Below are 666 nucleotides of genomic sequence, written 5' to 3'. Positions count from 1 at the left end.
AGAAGCTCACATTCTAAGAGCTTTTAAAATGTGGGTTGTGACCCCATTAGTGAGTCATGAAATCAGAGTCATGATCAGCTTTTTTTTTTTTTTTTTTAATGAACTTGTTTAAAATAGATTTGAAAATACTGGGGTGTGACACATAATGAGGGTAAGTAGTACTTTTTGAAACTTTTGTTTCACTTTAGAAAGAGAAAACAGATACATGTTTGCATGCACCAGATCATTAGGTAAACTATTTCTAATGGTGGAACAGGGTACTAGGAGTTTGAAATCCCCTGGACTGGGAGTCACTGAAAGGACTAAAGGAGATAAAGCATGTGGATTAGTTTCCTAGGGTTGCCATAATGAGGTACCACAAACTGGGTAGCTTGTAACAGAAACCCGTTGTTTCACAATTCTGCAGCCTAGAAGTCTAAAATCGGGAGCCTAGAAGTCTAAAATCCAGGTTTTGGAGCAGGCTCGCTCCCTCTGGAACCTGTAGGGAAGACCCTTTCCTTGCCTCTTCCACTTCTGGTAACCCCAGGCATTCCTTGTCTTACAGCTGCCACACTTCGATCTCTGCCTCAATCATCACATGGCATTCTCCCCTCCTCTGTCTAAGTCTCTCTGTCCCTTCTCTTCTTTTTTTTTTTTTTGAGATGGAGTCTTGTTCTGTCCGCCCAG

Source organism: Mandrillus leucophaeus, unplaced genomic scaffold (genome assembly GCF_000951045.1).
Source record: "Mandrillus leucophaeus isolate KB7577 unplaced genomic scaffold, Mleu.le_1.0 Scaffold43, whole genome shotgun sequence".
Lineage (NCBI taxonomy): Eukaryota > Metazoa > Chordata > Mammalia > Primates > Cercopithecidae > Mandrillus > Mandrillus leucophaeus.
Note: the sequence above shows the minus strand (reverse complement) of the source record.